Raw genomic sequence first — 21,268 nt, forward strand, 5'->3', positions numbered from 1 at the left:
TTAAAGCGCCGCAGTGAGCGCACAAACTCTCACTTAACTGAGCAAAGTTTGTTTACTGCAAAGCATTCAAAAGATTTATAATTTAGAACGATGAATAACGCTCTTAGCCATGTATCTTCGGGACATAACTTTCTGAATAAGCTGCGAAAATTTACGTTGAAATATATACCGAAATTCGTTCAGTTACTTTCATAAATTTGTTCGAATTAGTTACTGTGTTTAATGTTATATGTGTGTTTATATGAACAACAACTAACCACTTCGATTGTTTTTAATAAACTTTTGTTTTGTTAAGTATTAAAACAAGAACTTACCTCGGATTGAACGGCCGCTGCAAATTCCTTAATTGACTATTGAATACACAGACACTAACACAGTTTGAGGGTGGCACACCTAGTTAATAACCTAGACGATTAGAGACTAATGGAGACGACAAACAACACAATGTAACAGCATTTTACATAGCGCTAACTTAATAAGAACACTCGAGACTTATTTTATTATTCGTAATTGACTACGATCAGTTTCTGTTTCAGCTATTACGATGATTGTTGCGCAGTGGCACGCAAATGTCACGTGCCTCGTTATTCACTTGATCGCAACGCGAACACCGATTTCCTGAAACAAAATGAATGATATATTACTTTCGCGAAAAGAAAGAGTGAATTCGTAGCAACCATAAACACGTCAATTGTTTGTCGGTTATATTTTTAGTAGGTCATTTATTGGTCTGAATCGAATATACAAACTTGTGAAAAGAAATTGTGAACACTTTATTTCAATAAAACCAGGAACGTAGTACTCAGCTATTACTAAACATGTGAAGTAGTCAGACTAATTAGTCAAACATCTAGCATAACAGTTTTCTTTAAAAACGTAAAGAAAAAAAAATATGAACATGGTTCGCAGTAGGTAAAACAAACGAGGACAAATCGTATCCTGCACGCTAAGCTAAGGTTCCATACCAACTACCACACAATCCGACTTAAATTATGATCGTCTGTGCCGCTGTTCTCAAGACAGTAATTAAATATGACAAACTGGCGGCAAATTGCGGGTTTTACTTTAGCTTTTACTGAATAAAAAATATATGTTGAAAGATCGCCTTACTTAACATGAATAGAATATCAAGCTATAACTACATGCAGTATCTTTTAGAACAGTACACTACTTCATTGATTCAAATGTTCATAACATTTGAAAAAAAAGTATTCAATATTTTTTAGTATTGAATACTAAAAAAACATAAAGAGTCATTATTTTCCCGTTTTCCACGTACGTAAGTCTACTTGGCAGTTAAGAATAGGCTCGGCCTCAATTATCATGGGACTTGTAACATTACTGACAAATAGTGGGTGTGCGAACTACTCGTACGAAAACCCTCTACCTACGCTTTCAGCGAATAAATATGTCACTCACACCACATATTTTAACAATGAGTAATAACTATGCTTTGTATACAAAGCCGAGAAGGGCTCAAGACGGGACGTCACGACCGTGTTACCCTATCAACAAATATTTCCTATATTTGTTATTCATCCCGCTAAGCGAGTTACGAACTATCCTTTAGTTCATAACTCCGTCATTATTAGAGTTTAGGGTGCCGGCTAACTGTTGACACAACCGCTTAGTCTACTCCGTGAATACCGCACAGCTTTCGAAAATGTCCTATCATTCTAGATTGGCAAATACCTATTATGTTAAACCTAAGCTGTTAAACGTATAATATCCTGTGACAAAGTTGTACCGTAGGTACTTCACAAGATAGTCAAAAAGCCATTCAATTCTTTATCCCCTAAATATCTCAATTTACATGAAAATGTTCTAAAAATATCTATTTAGTCAACACACGCTAACTGCCAATGAAACCCGCGTGGGAATTATTGAGTCTAAAGTTATCTTGAAATGAATTAAATAGTTTGGACAAGGTATTTAAATCTAAATTGAGCGGCTCGGCTAATATAGGGGTAAGTAGAGCGTTGTTTAATACGTGCTATCAGTGCTGCAATAACAAAGTTTGTTCTTCGTATTCAGTTAGAGCATAACGAGCAAGACAAACTTAGTGCACAATAATCTGGTGGCGTGAACACAACGCGAGCGACGGAGTCCCCAGCATTTCCATTATTTACCGTAGCGGTTTGCGCTCGCGCGCCACACAAATGAATTGGACAATAAACCGGCAAACATCCGTCAACTTTTCCTTAATGAAACTTTTTGATAATAAAGTAGAAAAGCAGTGAAAAGGTTTTGTCTTTGATCACTTGCCCTTCTTTCAAAATTTTAAGCTTGTAACAATGAAGGTACAGTTACAATAACAATGGCATCCGACTAACTTTCTTTTCAAAGGTATTCAATCGAATTAGGACAGAGATTCTTTAAATTTCAGAAATGACAAATGATAACCGGTGAGTATTATTAATTCAACTGTGAAGATGAATGGAAATGATTTCGAATAACTTCTAATTGTAATGATTTGTGAAATAGGAACGTTGTTTATTAGCATTCACATAAAAAATGTACATAGAGGTGTATTGGAAAATGATTTCATTAATAGGTCTGTAACGTTTGTGTATTTTGCCCGAAACAAAACATTTGTTTATTTTCGAACCAATTCAAATTATAATGATGTATAGTCACATCACATTAATATTTTAAATGTAAAAGTTTGTTTGTTTGGATGTTTGTCCGTCAATCACACTGAAACTACAGAACGGATTTTGATGAAATTTGGTATACGGATAGGGTATGAGCTGACTTAGGTTAAAGGATACCTATCCTGGGTTATTTATCCCACGGGAACAAATTACCATTTCTCATTGAATTGTTGAATCAGTAGTAGTAGAGAGTAGAAAATACAGAATTTAGGTGAGACCAACCGACTTCATTGGAATATAGATACCGAATTCAAGAAGAACAGTCGACTTTATGTCCGTTACACTGACACAGCAGTTAAACGAACACTGTTATAATATTTATAACAAAATGTGGATGTATGTGCTTATAAATATACAAGACTGTTGAATTTTCTTAGTGAAGATTTGTGTGTCCTTGTTCATGTGAGTAACATAATGCTCCCCAGATGCACATTTTGTTTATGCATCACTGACTCGCATTCACATAGAACGTGCAGAAATTCAGGTTTTAACATTTTGTTTAAGTTTCGTAGAAGCCTTACTGGGGTACGGAGGATAATCCCGTTTCTAGTCCCGGCTTAGAGATGATACGTTAAATGCGTATTATCATTTAAGCCTTCGAACTGGGGACGTAAGTTAGCCTCACTCTCGGCATAACGTTCGGACTTCCGATTTACCTTCCGATCCAAAGATAAAACCGACATTTTCCTGGAATTTGTACCATAATATTCCACGAAAATATTATTAACACGTTTTGGTTTATATTGCATTATTTTGTGGTGCTTGCAAATACATATAATTCTGTTTAATTTTGTTTAATAGTTAAAATTACGGGAATATGTTAGAAGCATTATTGGTTCGTGGAAAATAAACAACAACGCTCTTTCAATATTCTCCGAGGCGGGTATTCGAATGGCATATGATAATAATTGAAAGGCACATATATTAAGTCTTAAGATGTTGAACATAATACAGAAGTAACTCCAATACAACTGAAAAAAAACTTTTACAGAAATATAACGAAAATATACATTCGTAGCTGACTACAGACTTGAAGAAAAACAAACGTGATAATGTGCTATGCTTTTAGCCTAAAAATTTCAACATGTTTTTACTAAAAGAGATACGTGGGTATTTTGAAATACTTTTTGTTGTCATTTGCTACCGTTTCCACAATGGTAATATATGACAGTGGGGCCGTTACTCGCAGAGTACGATTCGGAAAAATACTTTTATTACGCGATTAAACATGTTTATCACTCAAGTTTCGACAATTGTGACCAGTTTTATTTTTGTGTTCCGATTCCGACCAGTTAAACGCTTTTATTACACGTCATGGTAATCTATGCTTATAGCCAGTCGGTTGTGTACTAAATAACGTTTTTCATTGAAATCTAAAATAGTGTTTTTTCTTCCTTTTTTGTATAACCACATAACCATATAACCACTGTTTGAATTATGATACAAGTGTGTGTGCAAAAATCGAAACATAGAAAATTGTTACCGTACATTTATAGTATTTTTATAATTTATAGATTGAACTATTGCACCATTCCTTCTAAAGTTTGTCAACATTTTCTGTAACATTAACGATCATTATTATTTCATAACATTTATTGAAATAAACTGTAACCAAACTCCAACATTTTTGTAGCAAAGAATGTGTAAATGTCCCTACTTTATATACGAAGTCATATCCCTTTAAACGAGCTAATCAATATAACATAAAACGGAGTCTCATAAGAGTAATAAAATCGTCATAAAATTCAAAAGCTATAAGCAACTCACGTAACCGACTGAGAGATAACAAGTTATCAACACGCAAATGAACTGAATATAAGCTGCGTATCAAATGAGCCTAGACATACATTTATACAAGGTGGATTTTTGAAACGGGATAAGATCCTTTAAGTCTTGAAGCTCTGGTATTAAATTAAAATGAACTGTCAGGAAAGAATTCCTGTTTGAATTCGGTATTCTAATAAGGAAAGATATTTTAATAAAAATAGTTGTTTGTTTTGGAAGAGCCATGATTCGGCACGAATGGGCTGGCTCCACAGGAGTGATACCACGGCGTCACAGAAAACCGACGTGAAACAACGCTTGCGGTGTGTTTCGTTGTGTAAGTGAGGTTACCGGGGCCCAATTAACACCCTTCCAAATCCCAGATCGCCCAACAACCCTTAAATTTACCCGAAAGCCCCGCAACGCACTTGTAACGCTTCTGGTGTTTCGGGTTTGCATGGGCGACGGCAATTGCTTACCATCAGGTGATCCGTCAGCTTGTTTACTAGCTTATATCATAAAAAAAACAATTAGACTTGTAAATACATTTTTTCCACCAATAGTCTTTATTTTAATCTTTCAAACTATTAATTCTCAGCTCGAAAACAAAAGTATAACTAATATTTAGTTTTATAAAACTGGTATAACAAAAGAAGTACGTTACGAAGTACTACCTGTGCAACTATAGTACAATATTGTACATCAATCCCAGTCATCATCATCATAATCAGCTGAGAGACGTCCACTGCTGAACAAAGGCCTCCCCTAACAATCTAATCAATCGCAGTGGAAGTATTTAATCAGAAAATTACCAAGATCAATATCAAAGTGCGCGATAATTGTTTGTAATATCGACAAATATATTTGTACAAGATTTTATGCAAAATGTTTTCAATTTACAATATCACGGCGAGTATTAATAATAATCCCCATCAGTCAAATCAGTCTCTTTGTGGAATCGGTGGACATTTTGAAATGCTTCAATGTTTTTTGGCAAATGAAATTGTCAAGCGTCTACATTGTACCATATCTCTCTGAAATGTATTTGAAAATTTATTACACCATAATAATTCCGTGTCTACGTACTACAGTTATGGGCTACCATAATTTATGCAAGGAAGGCCTTCAAAATAAGATCCTTTCACATCCCATGGGCGTAGTAAAAGACGATCGAGGTACACCTCATAAGCAGTCCCTGTACATAACAGAGTTTGAAAACAATGCCTGTCATGCGAGACGATTATGGCAATATATTCCATAAATCCGTTCCTTATAAGGAACCATGAACACAAGAATTTCCGTGATATAGGTAGATTATCCCCTTACCACAGTCTAACACTTCATTGATATTCTGATAAAAACAATGTCAAAAGTAATATTTTTAGTCCCGTTTCCCTTTCAGAGCGCGACGCGTGAGAATTGACTTTGCGCAGTCACACTACATACGTACGTGTGTCAACATGATATAAATATTTACACATTGGAAGCCATGTCAAGAGGGCATATGTCGGGAAATAGGTGAGCGTGATTCAAAGGATATTTTATATGTGTGAGAGCGTGGTTATCGCACGTGACCGCGTCACTTGCACCTCGGCGGCGCGGCGTCGGCTCGGCCAACCCGTCACCCTCACCCTTGTCAATCAAATCCTCGTTGCAAACTATGTTTTACTTCCATCTCTCATACTATATCGCTCAATGAAATTCCTTGCGAATTCCACACAAACGAGGAATGCATATTAAACCAACATTTGAATTATTGCATTCCATAACTCATTTCGCTGATTGTTAATTATTTTATACCGGGAAAATAGTTCATAATAATTCATTAATTATAACAACCCTATTATAAGGATTAAATAAAGTAAACGCATTAAATTATTAATTAATTAAAGAACCTAAGTAAACTTTGCTAAGCACCTAATTATTAAGAAAGAAGATGATATTACGAACTGAAAAGAAATGAAATTGATATGCTAAGATGGATTTCAATTACCATGAAAGCATTCAAGTTCTTGAAATAATTTTACGAGATGAATATTATTACCTAGTCAATAATATTTTGAGGTAAGAAAGATTAACAAAACTCAAATTAGAGACACTTATAGTTGAAACAAAGGCAAGGAAGGGAAAAGAGAATGTTACTTACATTCTCTATAGCATACCTACCCATGACGCGTGCGTGTATTAATAAAGATAAATGATGGCAAGAGAAGCCAAAAGACCATATGAATATGCGAAAATCGCAACTATTAGCGTTCCGCAATATCTACCAATTTTGTTTGTACAAAGGCAAGAAAAATGCTTATAAGTAGTTGTTATACAGAATCCTTACACTCTCATAGCATTTGTAACACACTTATTACGATGCAAAAAGTAAGAAAACAGCTCTTTTGTGCATAGTATAGGAAAGCAAACAATAAAACAGAAAGATAATTCCGTTAAACATGTCCGAAAACAAGTTACAGTCACTACATTATGCTGCTAGTGGTAAAAGTTTGGACATTTTTACTGTCTACGAAAATCTTTAGTTGAGAAAATACGAAATAGGTGGCTATGTACTACAAAGCTCTTGACAAACTGCCGGGGAATAGTGATAAATGTTTTAATGTTACGATGTAAATGTATCGATATCGATCATTCTATTAAAAAGACAAAGGCTAGGCAGAGATGCACATATTAAACATAACACAGTTCTTATTTTTCACGAATTATGTTCTGATTTCAATAGACTTGAGCCTTAGGTACCCTATACATGCCTACATCATACTAAATTCCAGAATTCTATCTATTAGAAAAGTTTACCCCAAAAATCTAAAGCCAGAATTCTTAACCTACAAGAAAATCCAAATGGTATTTGTTATCGTACTTGTGATCTATCTAACTAACAACACACATTTACGTCCCACATACAACGTATTTCTATCATAAGTACGCGCGCCCTTATTACATGAGACTAATAACATAACAGGTGAAAACTTGCTCTACTGCTGCCTACCCCCTCGGGGCTTTGAGCTTCATAACAACACAACTTTTAATCGCCAAAATGAGGCAGAAATATAATATTCTTTAAAACATGAAACTCGGTTTCACTTTTCATATTTTGTTTACTGCTCTCAGTTACATAGCTTATTTACTCATCCAATGTGGTTCCCTCGGGCTGATTTATAATATTGGTTTTAATTTAAGCTTTTATTTCAAAACAGTTGTAACTCTTGTTTATGTAAAAAGGTGATGATACGATTATATTTTTCGTATTTTCCTTGTCAGAATCAATTCAAGTTTATGTTTTAATATACAATAATGTAAACAGTTCATTTACCTCGGGTCTTAAATAAAATTTTCTACGTTCAACTTGGTATTGTTAAGAAAAAATGTCAATAGTGCCAAGTGCCTATAATAAAATTGCTTCAACTCTAGAACTCCTGGGAATCCCAACAAAACAATAAGGTGTCACAAGTCGTTCGAAGAATGGACAACGTTTTGCCGACTTTCATTCCACGAAAGAGCACACAAGAAATGAAAAATATTTAACACACTCTTTGTGTTACTGAATGCGGTATTGTAAGTTTAAATTTTATCTACAAGAGACTAATTATTATATTGTGTCCTCTTAAAACGGGTCAACCCGTATGTAAGTATGTACTTTAGTACGTCTACGTAATATAACTAAAAATATAGTTTAAAATACTAGTCTGTAACTATCAATATTATGAAATATCTAATAACATTTTATCATTATTTGATTTTGTTAACTTAAATTGTGTAACGCAGTATTCACGCCTATATTTCACTGAAGGCACAGGTGTATGTTATGTTCACTATTCGCTCGTTAAGTTATTAGTTGCATGTGAAAGATGGCGCGTATTGTCATTATACAATGTACCGGATGCTACTGCAAACGAATTTTAAATCTAAATTCCAAACATTTTTGCACCGTGTAGGTGTGTTTACAACTTTGAGCGAGATAATCGTTCATAATATACAAGACATTTTCCAGAAATTGATCTATGATTAATAGATTAATCTCAACTAACGAGTTCCATTGTTCCATGGCCGGCGAGACCCAAAAGATTCTCAACTTTCCGACAATTTCCCGGCACAGAGCCGACACACAAGAAATTTAGGCGGGAACACTATTCAAACATTAGTCTAATTAGCGGAAATACGATACGATAATAAAGTTCTCCAAACCATTTACTCGGAAATTTAAATTAATATTATTTCGGAGATGGCAACATGGCGATAGCGTGACGTCTAATTAAATTAATGACTAGAAATTATTACTGAAAACTCGAATTCTATTCCAAGTTCCATCGTGTCTTTTCATTACGTTGAATTTCTATTAACAAGAAATACTAGGAACATGCAACTTGTACATGGATAAGTATGAAACGTGAATGTTATAGTGGCGGGAGCTTCGCCAAAGTTAGTGGCAAAACGCGATACGGAAATGCTATTCAAGTATGTCATTAACTTGTGCGTAACATTCTTGTTCAATTATATCAAGTTTGTTTTTCACTGGAGTTGTGGATAGATATGACTCGCAATTTACATCTGTCATGTTTCCACATAGTTTCAGTGTAGAAAGAGTGAGTCTATTTACATTTACAGTTGACTGTCGTTAATTCGAATACTCTTCGAATATTTCAAATTACAATAATGTTTGAAATATCAAATGGCAAGTTCTAACAGGTTTTGTCCCTTTCTCTCTCCAACTTTTAATTGTTGAGAGTTTGATGCCGATAAATTCGAATTAACAAGTCATTTGGTTCTGTAGAATTGATTTTTCCGTTCGAATTAAATCGAATTAGTAAAAAAAAATATTTTTTTATTTCGGAATATAAAGAAATTTCCTAGGTACCTTGTGAAAAACTTTGAATAGTCGAGAGTTTTAAGTCGATCAGTTTGACTTAACCAGTCATTTGATTCTCTACGAATGATTTTTTTCGTTCGAATTGTATAAAAATGTATTGATTTACTTCGGATTTATAAATAAATTTCCTAGAGACCTCGTGATAACTTCGAATTTTGATAAATTTGAATTAACGAGGGTCGACTCTACCGAATGGCTTAAAAATCACTGCCAAATTTAACGCCCACTGAAATTCAACCCCTCAGTTTTCCTAGAATAGTATAGAGTAGCAGAATTTGATATGCATAATATTATAATTCACACAACAATGTTACATTCGGACCACATACATACAAACATGAGTATAAACGTACTATATATAGGCTTGCACTATATTTCGGTGACATGCATATCTAGGGTAATTACGTACAAAGTTACAACCGCTTGCACTGGGACGCAAGTGATCTTGCGTGCATTATGAATGCAAGTAGACCAAACTTAAAATCAAGTTGAATCTGGTATGAAACTAAGCTCTGAATATCAAGTAGCGTGCGATATGATGCATGCTCGCAACGACTCACTTAAGAACATATTTTATATGTATTGAACGTGTTATGACTTTTTTGCTGGTTAACGCTTGCTAGCTACTACCGAGTATAAAGTTTGTGGTTCCATTGGATTATTGTGGCACACTAGGATTTTGTCGTTTGAGCAGTGGACGTCTTGTAGTTAATATGTCGATAATGATGAGGATTTTTATCCTGTCAGACATGTTTGACTGACTGCACGGTTGGCGCGGTGCCTGGGCAACCGGCTGCCACGCAACGTGTAGCGGATTCAATTCCCGTACGGAGCGACTCTTTGTGTGATTCACAAATTGTTGTTTCGTGTTTGTGTGGGATGTGTATGTAAACTTTGTTTGTGAAATACACTCACGACACAGGAGAAAATCCTAGTGTGTGGCAACTCTTTTCTTTTTTGTTTTTTTGGTAAGAGTCATTCTTCTACAGTCTACACTTGGCCTTACAGCATTACACTTGAATAAAGTATGTTAAATTCGCCTCTGCTCATCCCATTGAGAAACAAAAGACGTAATGATGTTCTATGCACGTGTAAGAATTACTGACGTCACCACTCAAAGGATTATCAACGAGGAAAGGGAGTAGTCTCAGGCTACCTGTCTCTATTTATCACCTTTTTGCGTCAATGATAGTATCAAATAGATCAAAAAACTGAAGGGCCCCAGGTTTAGGGTCGCACAAATACCTACGAAATAGGAGCTAAAATATGACGCCGTGTTAGGGTTGAATATTGTTTTAAAAGAGACCAAAATTTCAGTGTCTTTTCATATTACTATTTTAATTTAGTGGCAAGTAAGAAGTCCAGATTTTGCCGAACCATCAAAAACATTTAAATATTTCAAATACTGGTTTTAAAAAAGCACTGAGAAAGTAATACCATTCCAACCCTTAATTGAGACTTGGTTTAATTATTCTACAAAAAGACCTTTTTATAATTAAGTTTTTTCAATTAAAGTAAGGGATAGATTTCAATTGAAGTAGTATAAACCTAGGTATCATTCAAAGCCACATTACATAACAAGGTGGTATCACACTACACACACGAAAACCTTGTTCATCGAATACCAATATAAAAATCTTTTTCCAAACAGATATAAAGATAAATCATTCCGTTTCCAGTCAGATCTTATTAACACTGACAATACTATCATAAATTGTACCGTTTTCTGTGGCATCTGGCTCAAACGCTCGGGGTAGTCAGGGCTCGCCTCTCTCAACTTGTGAAGACACTGTGACAAAATTGTGATTCCCTTGTGGCCTTTTGATTTATTACAATTGGCTCCAATATTTTTGTTAAGCTGTTGTTAGCTTAAGTAGTTTCTTTTTTAATATGTATGTTTTCAATAATAGAGTAGTGATATGTGTATATTATGTCTTACTCAACGCGAGTGTAGATTCAATTCAGCTATCGGATTGTACTGTAGATATGATTCGAATTATGATAAAGATGAAGAACAAGCTGGCAAATCAGCATATCAGCGTGATTAGCGATTGAAACGTAATACAAATGCATTAAGGACTAGAAGGCAAACGAGCATACGGATCACCTGATGGTAAGCGATTAGTGCCGGTCATGGACACCCGTAACACCAGAGAAGTTATAAATGCGTTGCTGGCTTTCTAAAAAGGAGTACGTTCTTTTCTTGAATTTTTGAAGGTCGTATCGGTTCAGAAATGCTGCCAATGAAAGCTCATTCCACAGTTTGGCAGTAATAATAGCACTGAAATATTACAGCCCTAACTAGAATAAAGTAGCATTACTTATAATTCTGAATAATGCGATGTGCAGTAGGAAACCTAATTAACCACACATTTGCAAATTAATTGCTCGGCGTCCACGAATATAGAAATTTAGTACACATATTAAGTAATATGTTAATTGATCATGTTAGCTGCATCACAGGACACATTCCATACTAGAGATGAGAATTATAGATGGGATAGTGGAAATAATTTAGTTATTTGTTCGTCTGTTTTTGTTTTACATTCTAAACCAATTTGTGAAATGCGTCGAAGTCTATCACTGAACGTTAATGTCAGACTTACATACCTAACGAAAAAACGATTTAACATAATATTACTGTACGTAATTCTGCAATTATTTATATTTTAAAACTTGGTAGGTTCATATTTGTTTATTGGAAATATATTTAAATATATACACATTATATCTATGAAACAAAAGGCTCTTCCTCTATTACATCGAGCTAGTAAAGTATCGTCGAAAAGAAGATTAACTTTAGATGCATGTCTTCTTTTCAAAAAGTTTATTAAAAACATTTTGCACCTTTGACAAGTAAAAATAATAAAATTGATTTGGTGATCAATAAAAACCCATAAAATACAATGTAATATTTTAAAAAGAACAATAGGTACGAGACCGGTAACAATGTTCCCATTTTCATACATGTAACTATAAAATATTCCATGCATCATAGTAATTGAACAGTCGGTAAGTAATGGTGGGCATACAATACAAGACCAAGTTACAAAGGAATGAATCAACTAGAGAAATTATTGGAATAATGCAACATACATACATATTATATAGAAAATGTATTAATTTGCTACTATTGTTACTTGTTTTGTTAGCTGGTCTCATGTATTAAGTAAGATTTCCGCTATACTATTATATGAGATCATATAATTAGATCTTGTATAACCAAAAAAAATGTTCCATTTTCTTTTTGAAAATAGAAAAAGCCATATTATGGAAACCTACAACTACTTTTATAAATCCTAAATAGAAAAGATAACCAATACTAGTAATTGTCAAGGAACCAATTTTTATTCTTACGATCATTCAACAAATATTATTCGAAAGCTCTCTCTCCAGAACTCCATCATATTTTAAAGAAATCCATTGAAAGAATTTTCAGTAGGAAAAATAAAAAATCAACTGTTCCATTTTGAGCTGGTATGCAGTTTTTCATGGCTGCAGCTGTATATTCGCTATTTTAATTGCTTTGGAAAAATATGAGTACGTACAAACCTCTTCAAATATGGCTGTACTTAACACATGTTTTATTAGAATAGTTCAAACTTTTAGCGAAAATAAAGACATCATATTATTAGTACCTACTAACTTTTGATCATGTTTGCAAACCGTTTTGTTTGTTATACGACCGTAAATTCCATCCAAAGATTGTCGGGAAGAAATCACCATTGTGTGATAATACCGCCCAATGTATGTACTATGAATATAGGTGTGTATACGCACACTTAAAAGTGTAGATTAAAAAGGCATATATAAATAATCAATAATATGTAAACAGTGACATCTCTACAATACAAAAATACCCCGTGTCATAGCTGTGCATCTTTATCAAATTCCCTATTCAAAAGTGACATTCACAAACAAAAAGACAGTGAACGTAAACTATTATTTTTCTTAACAATTTCAACGGAGAGAACAAAACAAATGTATGTCAAAGTTTTTGGCACTCAGTCCAGTACACTCACCTCGCTTCCATAGAGACAATAAATAAAAGTAGTGAATAGTTTTATTGTTTACTACCACTGACGAGTGACTGAAACTACGTGCCCGTCGACATTGTTTCATAGTAACTTTATCATGTAAATTAAACTCGCTTAGTAAATATTAGTTCAGTGGTTCTTAAATGACTGACTTACCTACTTATGACAGATAGGGCGTATTGTTCGTGTGTATGGAGGTTACAGTTTGATGAAACGATCTAAAGGACCCTTTTTATGCAATGGGTTAAATGGGACAAAAAGTGGATATGCGATTAGGAACTATAAGGCGTCAAGATATATATACAAGTACCTTTGTTATCTATGAACTATCAAAATAATTGCATAAGAAAACTAAAAATAAATCTATTTAAGAAAATGCATCTATCAGCAATGCTAAAATAAATATTTACATAAATAAAATACAATTTCTCATATTTTACTACACACAAGCGATAAAAAATTTACACTTAGGTATTTGACATAGGTACATGAATTTATTAAAAAATAAATAAAAATACCCAATCTACACCCAAAAAAAAGTTGCACTCTAACACAGCTTCAGAAAAACAAGTACAAAAACATACAAAGATACGAAGCTAAAAGGCCAATCCTGATTTCCAATGGCAATAATATTCTGGTGGCAAGTGTATAGAAAACGCCCCGGAAACGACAATACACTCGGAAATGACGACCGTCTCTCTTCCACTTCTTCGGTTTCAGTACACACAAGTGAAAATGGCGGCGCTTCCGAACGGGACGTTTTCTCAATCACCTAATCTAAACTGATACATGATTTAATTTAACATTTAAGTAACTTTGTATATCCTTGAATCAATTTGTTTTTTTTTTTAATTATTTACAATTGAAGCTAAGATAACCTTTCAGATTTTCGATTCTTATTGTAAGTTTACATTACATGATGTTACAAAAATAAGACGACGATTTTAATTCTATCACTTACCTAAAAGAGTTTCATTTATATCATAACTCTATCTTAGCCAAACATAAACAAAACAACTAAAACAAAAGTATCAAACAACAATTCGTGTTCCAACAATAACTAGATAAAAAATCGTGGGTTGTGTAAGTAATAACATGGCGTTAGCAGCGCATGAGCGCCCCGGCCACCTAACTTCCCCGCTTGACTTACAACGCGCTCAGTATAACAAACAGCCGACTCGCCACACTGCTCTCATTCCCACATTAGGGAACGTCAACAAACCATTTTCTTTAAACACGGTTTTGTCATGATGACCCATAAACTAAGGGTTTGCGTTTCACCGCTACTGAGCTTGAGCTTTAATTTGATTTTATCGGGTTAATTAATTCGTTTGTTTTGTTATAGGATGAACATTTTAGTAGTGATGGGTTGATAAATTAAGAGTATGAGCAATCGAGAGAAGTTGACATCACCGATGCAATGGCTTGGCAATCGACAGTTGTGCCTAGTTGAAACAAATATTTTATGATTCAATGATCAGAATTAGTTGGAAGTACTGAATTACAACACTGTATTTTGCTAACAACGCAATAATATTTGAAGTGCATGCTTATGATCTCAAACAGTTAATCGCAGAGATTACACACACATTTGGCAGGCATGGCGGGTTAAAAGTTGATAACATCACGCCATGCAGTGACAGCTTGCCAGCCCATTGCCTATTTAACAGTGCAGCAATAATTTCCCCTATCCGGGTTTTACGACAAACACGGAGCGATAAGCACCTAATATATTCTTTGTTTTGTTTGTGTGCTTTCCGGGACCAAATGGTCCATCCTCTGTATATCCATGGGCGTCGTAAAAGGCGGAAAGGATTATATAATCCTCCCGTGTCCCAATAACAGCCTATCGTGGCCACTAATACCCACGTTTGCCAGCGTTTTAATTAAGCCAATATTCTTATGGCAACGACCGGCACCAGTTATGCTGACCAACACGGTATTATGATATTATTTTACTAAGTTCAAGTTTCACGAAAAAGTTGGGATGCCGTAAAAGTTTAAGTATCATCCCGGGCAACACTAAGGCTTTAAAAATCGCAACTTCTTATTGGATCTTGCGTCAAAGTAAAAGTTTCATCTATTCTAATACTGAGAATAGCAATTTAAAACGAGTCCTTGAATATAAATGTGATCGAGTTTTAGAAGTCGTCAAACCCGGAATAGTTGGCGGCGACGTGAGTGTCTCACTGCTCAGAGCAGGGCTGACAGGGATAAAGGACCTCGGTGTCAATGTATTATAAAGTTTTCAAAGAATCTCACTTATTTATAACGGAAAATGAGGCTAGGCTTGAGTTTAAATTCCCCACAGTGTTTTAATTACCTAGAGGTTTGTTTAAAGTATTTAACCAATTAGTATTTTTGGTTACACCGGTAATATTTATTACCTCGTTGGTTGAATTGAGCGGTGGTGATGGTGTACGTGTCATGTTCGTGAACGGGTGCCGTCAACTATTATTGGTCAGCTCCAGACTGTTTGTTGTCCTCAAGGTTATTTTCTTTTTCTATCTCTGTGACTGAATAGTGGTGTAACATTGTTCTCACATAATTGAGCTAACGAAACAATGTAACTAAGAATTGTATAGTGAATGTCACTAAAAAAGAGTATCCTATGGAGTTACTCGTCCATTCTCCTCCATAGGAATCTTTACTTTGGAACGAGCTAATTAACTTCACTAGAAGACTAACCGACAGACAGACGTTTTTAATTTGTTTATATGTGACGTTCAAAGTGCCTTACTGGGCTATTTAAATACATAATTTTGACTTTTAATTTGACTTTCCCTTGTATCTATTTTAAATTAAATTTATTTGATTTCAACGATTTGATTTTAACCTTCGTAGTATGTTTACACAAAATTGCAAACAATAGTAACAAGTTCATGTTATATTTAAACATACCTATGTGAGTTGCTGCGTCGCATCCCAATTTGACTACAACAGTAAAAGTAAAACGGGTTTGTGGTACTCTAGGTGGCAGAGAACTGCCGTTGTTGAGACATTATTGTGATTTTACCTCGACATTCCCTGCGAAATCTAGCTTAAAGTGGGTATCATGCAAATAGTATTTATGTAACGCTAGATCTAGTTACGCTAAATGGGCTAGAAAATCCTCGTGTGCCTAGGAAATCCTTTCTAAAAACACGGTTACGACGCATGAGGTATTAGGGAATTATGCGATACGTAGCTGAACTCCGATTGCGTTAGCCAATCCGACGTGGATATAGTGCAGTGGATTAGCGTTTGTGGTATAGCTATCCACTAGCTATAAGTATGTTATATAGCGTCACTGATACTTGATATATGAAGTTATTAGATTATGTTGGTATATTAATGTGATCTTTATTCATCAGTTTAAATCTTCATAGGAAATTGTAAAGTAAGTTCAACAAACAAATTCAAATCGTTCACATACCTACTTAAAAGTGTTTTCCGTAAGACAGTTTTTTTTTGTAATAAAAGCAAACAAAAATTAGGCGTCATAAATAAAAATATTATTCGTTCTCAACACTCTCTGGATCACGAATGCAAACAAATGTCCACTTATTATGACACGAATTTAGTTAAAAACAAAAGGAGTGAAGCAAAATTGCATCCCTCGCTCCATTGTCGCATCGCTTGCGAGGCCATTGTATATAAGTGAAAAGCAAAAATGTTTCACAAAAGGCTTGCAGTGTTAATTTTTAGCTGACGCGAATTTCAAAGAAACAAGAATTATTTCGAAAAATTGCATTTGACAGCCCTAGTAGAGGATAAGGCCTTACATTCAGTAGCCTCGAAAGCCCATCCAGTAGAAATTGTACTAACAAAAGGAAAAGCTTGAATACTTAGATCTAAGATTACTGTTGGGCACATCCTGGAGGGCGGTTTATCGCATTCAGTGGACAAGTCGTCTTTAAAAATGGTAGAACTCTTTAAATTGTTTGCCGTATATTTTATTTAAATGCAAAAATAACAAGCGACTGACTTACAAAATAAGCTACCGTTATCTACAGCAGTATGTGTAAGTACATGAATCATGTTAAACGTAAATATTTTACGTTACATTTGTTTAAACAACCATTCAGAATTTCAATATTTAAATGATGAAACGTTAAAATCTTTGCGCGGCATGTTTACAATGACGATCAAAATTACATATTTTATAGTCATTAATAATTCGAGCATTAAGTCGAAAATCGAAATTTAATTTTAACGATATTGTATTCCATATTCCTGATCTTTTGTTTACTTTTTTATTTAAATCTTTTCAAACAATAAAATAACATTTCTTTATATTAACCAACTTTCGGTCTTTATTATTGCTTTTTATTTGTGCTAATAATGCTCATATTTGCTTAACATTGTTTACAAGTAATCAATCTGAACCGGATTTGCGTGCAACTTACGAAAAGCTAATGTTTTCAATTAAATCAGGCCATAAAATTATTACCATTTTTCGTTTAAATTTAAGGCTAATAAAAGTCAAAATTCTTTACGAGAAAAAGGGCAGTTATGATAACCTAATAACCCGAAAAGGTTCAGAGAGCTCCTTTCATGACAAGACGCAATTTCCACATGGAAAGTCAAATGGAAAAGCGTAACCAATCTTAATGTCTTCGCTGCATGCACGTACAACGGTCGATTGCAAAAATTTTCACACGTGATAATAAATCGAGAATCAAATATCACGAACCGACGTATAAATAGTAATCATAACTCAAGTTTTATTAAAAGCATCACTATTATAGTTTTCATGTCTTGTCCGGTAATAATAAGGTGGTTCTTGTTATTTTTTTAACTACGGCAATTACAACTGTTTTAGTTACTATAATTGGAGTAATTAAATGAATGATACAGTGGTGTCCCATATCAAAAACATAATGTCATGGTGTATGTAACCCATATCATAGAAAGATATTTACAGGACAATGAAATACTTAAGCATGTCGAAGATTATGTAGAGACAATTGGATATTTTCTAATGACTGCACGGTTAGCGCGGGGGCTGGGCAACTGGCTACCGTGTAACACGTAGCGGGTTTGATTCCCGCGCGGCTCAACTCTTTGTGTGATGCACAAATTGTTGTTTCGGATCGGGGTGAAATTGTATGTTTGTTAATGCACCCACGGCACATAAGAAAATCCTAGTATGGTACATAATAATAAAAAAATATATCTACAACAAAAAATAGCATCAAAAACCGTAATAAACCCTAATGCATAAAGGTATATTAGAATACCTCCACGTATCCTCAGGTACGAGTATATTAACATAACATAAAAGCAGTATATTATATAACGAAATTAATAAACAAAAGCTTTCGGTAAAAACCCGTGCTTACATAAAAGTTAATTTATAATATTATCTTCCACACGAGTATTTTGTTTATTTTCTGCCATCGCTGTTATTAAATTACTACCATGTTCCCCTAAAGAGACACCTTAATATCATTACTTATTTTTATACTGACATTTCCAGGGCACACTCTTGTTCTTATAAAAATATGACAGTATATACAAATTATATAGACATTATGGACGTTAATTGAATGGCTGGGAATAATATGGACATGTTTAGCGGTAAAGAACACCATGTGTGTTCTAAGCTTGAGGTGTTCCCAATGCAAAGACTTATCCATTTATATCTTAGTGGCATCAGCTGTCTCATTTACCTCTAGAGTAGGAATAGGTAGGTACATGTTCGGACAGTATTTATACAAATCCAAGGGACTTTCGTACTAAATATTCAGGTTTACAGTTACAAAAAATACGTCAATTGATACTTCTGTTCTTGAATAAATACTTAAGCTAATTAAGAAACAAAGTCAAAAAGGAAGATGTTTAACTACTAAAACCAATAACATCGTAATTAACTCCACGTTTCAACTGACATAAACAACTCAAGCATCGAGGAAAAGAAAATTCAGGAAATCCTTAGACATTGAAATTAGAGTTTTCGAAAATTAATGTGGTTTATACCGTCGTTAGTTATTACAGACAAACTATGGATGAGCTAGAGATAAACTACGAATACCCATTGTCCCGGACAAAGTAACATGGAAATTACGACCGAAACTGAATGGGTTTTGGGTCGCCTTGCTTTATTAACATATTTACGAGTGTTACGCAAGTTCGGCGCCGAAGGTCATTGACTATATGATGCTCGAAAAATTAATAAGGCTCCATTTTTTACCGACGCACCGCTCATACTAATACTATTGAATGCGGCTGTTTGTACGTTTGCGTAGGTATTGTAAACTGCTAAACCAACGACGTATTTCCTGACCTCGCCCTAATGTGAAGTAATGACGGTTGTTACGTTTTGATAAGCAGGTTGGTCACCATCACTATGGAGATTGTCACCCCTCTCTGGGACAAGTGTAGCTAATGATCTGAAATTTTAAAGCGATTTGTCCTATAGTCTGTTGGATGCGGACTGCTGAGCTGAAAGTTGTTTGACCATTATTATGTATGTATGTATGGCATACGATTAAACAATTTTTATAAAACTTGCAGACTAGATTTTTGTTGTATATAGGTATACATACATAACCTCACGCCTGTCTCCCATGGAGGTAGGCAGAGGCAATGAAACGCCAATTTTTGTAAATATTTTTGTTGTAGCTATAACAAAAATTTCATATTATTCTCAATCTTATCTCCTCACAAACAACAAATCTATAATCTAAATGAGCAATAATTTTTAGTACTTTTCATATCCTCTGGATAGACGGTCAATTATTGCATAAAAATGTCGCTACTAACTGAAACATTATTGAAAATGTTTTAGTTATATAATAAATGAATCCTAGAAGCCCATTTAACACGGCAAATTGTTATCAGTCATGTTTATTCAACACTCCTCACATCCCATATGAAGGCATATATATGTATGTAGTATAATACATGCTCTATATGTATTTGTGGTAGCCCAATACCCAAACACAAAGGCCGCTCAATTTGTTATTCGTAGGTATGCAACTATATCAGTACACCGGCTGTCATATCCATGAATATATCGTGGTAATGACCTGTCATTGTCCAACTACAAACCCAACAACCGTCCCTCCATCAAGCTCGCGTTACTGACACTACTAATTAAGTAAAACTTTCCTAAGTACTTAGGTACGCAGAAAAGTCTACAAAGCTCTAATATCTTTTAAAAACCGTACAACTTAATACTTTAAGCTTTTTAATCTCTGAAAAATAATTTCGTACCTTAAGTTTAGTACTTTTGATTTATACAGCTGACTTGTTTAACTAATTACGAAAATACAAAACAAAACCAACGAAACGAATTAGTAAAGTTTCCAAAGAGTATTTAAGCTCCTATAAACGATAGAATACTTAAAAAGCAACGATTTTCATTTACAACAAAGTCCTTAGACAAACAAAAAACTGAAAAGTTCATATTATACCAGTTTAGTGTCGCGCAACTGGCTCAGCTTGTGTCATTTGTGATTTCACGAAACTTATATGGCAACATCCACGTGAGCTCTCAGTTTATGCGACACTTAATTAAATAAACGAGCGTGCAGGGCACGAGTCGTCGGCAGTGGCGTCGGCACTCGGCGACCGCGGCTGCTGGGCGGCGCGACGTTCGCTCGCGGCGGAGTAGCGACCAGCACTGGCGCGCCGCCCCGCGCCCCGCGCCCCGCTCCGATCATCCCTTAAGTTTTCAACCACGCCGCTAGGTCCTTCGCGCCCGCACCTTTAAGGTGCAGCTTGCCTTACAGTCAAACTGCTGACTGCTCCGCCGCCGAACATCTTATTAGCATAGTCGACGCAAATGAAGCTGCACCCTGCACTAAGCCTACATAAGGCGCAAAAGTTTCCCGGACCGACTCTTGGTATGCAAATGATATACATTTTATCTCGATACTACTGTTCTTATCTTTACCTAAGCGAGCTACCTTTTAGTACCATTTCTTGGAAATTTGTTTCATTAAATTGATATT

General features: G+C 34.8%; 1 protein-coding gene across 20 annotated transcripts in view; it reads right to left on the reverse strand.

Moving 5' to 3' along the window:
• LOC118263928 (teneurin-a) overlaps positions 1-20,868 on the reverse strand; it is a 330,884-nt gene extending 310,016 nt beyond the window's left edge. For all 20 annotated transcript variants that reach the window (XM_050705299.1, XM_050705300.1, XM_050705283.1 and 17 more), the window contains exons 1-2: positions 20,729-20,868; positions 315-618 (exon numbers count right to left, since the gene is read on the reverse strand). The gene's annotated coding sequence lies outside the window, so the exon portion shown is untranslated. The remainder of the gene's footprint in view (positions 1-314; positions 619-20,728) is intronic.
• Positions 20,869-21,268: the final 400 nt, after the last annotated feature.

Source organism: Spodoptera frugiperda, chromosome 27 (assembly GCF_023101765.2).
Source record: "Spodoptera frugiperda isolate SF20-4 chromosome 27, AGI-APGP_CSIRO_Sfru_2.0, whole genome shotgun sequence".
NCBI lineage: Eukaryota > Metazoa > Arthropoda > Insecta > Lepidoptera > Noctuidae > Spodoptera > Spodoptera frugiperda.